The sequence below is a fragment of the Nothoprocta perdicaria genome, unplaced genomic scaffold, assembly GCF_003342845.1.
Source record: "Nothoprocta perdicaria isolate Ctin4 unplaced genomic scaffold, notPer1 scaffold_114, whole genome shotgun sequence".
Lineage (NCBI taxonomy): Eukaryota > Metazoa > Chordata > Aves > Tinamiformes > Tinamidae > Nothoprocta > Nothoprocta perdicaria.
In genome coordinates this window covers 1,922,841-1,923,345 of record NW_020454250.1, presented here as the reverse complement: position 1 = coordinate 1,923,345, position 505 = coordinate 1,922,841, and the positions used below count along the sequence as shown (strand labels likewise).

The 505-nt window shown below is 72.1% G+C and overlaps 1 protein-coding gene across 1 annotated transcript in view; it reads right to left on the bottom strand.

Moving 5' to 3' along the window:
- SPIN1 (spindlin 1) overlaps nt 1-137 on the bottom strand; it is a 50,099-nt gene extending 49,962 nt beyond the window's left edge. Inside the window, exon 1 of the mRNA XM_026053374.1 lies at nt 120-137. The gene's annotated coding sequence lies outside the window, so the exon portion shown is untranslated. The remainder of the gene's footprint in view (nt 1-119) is intronic.
- Between the last annotated feature and the right edge of the window lie 368 nt (nt 138-505).

The following is a 505-nucleotide window of genomic DNA, read 5'->3' as shown; positions in this document are numbered from 1 at the left end:
CCTCCGCCGCCGCCGTCGCCGCCGCCGCTGCTGCCGCCGCCGCCTCCTGCTCGCCTCTGCCACATTTGGATCCCCCTCTCCCTACGCGAGCTCCGCCGCCAGGACAGAGGCCTCCTCACCTTCCTGCCAAATAGTGAGCCAGCCGCAGCGAGCCGCTCAAAACACAGCGCCGGGCCCCGCCCCCCCCCACCGCCCCCGCCGCGCAGGCGCCCTGCGCGTCCCCAACTGCGACAGGAGCGCGGTTTACCCGTCCGCCGCCCCTGCGCGCATGCGCCGCGCGCCTCCCCTCCCCCCGCCGCCGCGTGCCCTCGGCCAGGTGGAGGCGGCGGCCGCGGAGCTTTCCGCTTCCAGCTGCCGTTCCCGCTTCCCTCTGCCCTTCCCGCCCGCTCCAGGACACCAGTGCACAGCCCGAAGGCTGCCTGGGGGCAGAGTGTCGCGAAAGCCTTGTGCGTGCAGAAGTTAATAAAATTTCGGGCTCCAAAGTTGGGGATTGTTGCGGTGCCGA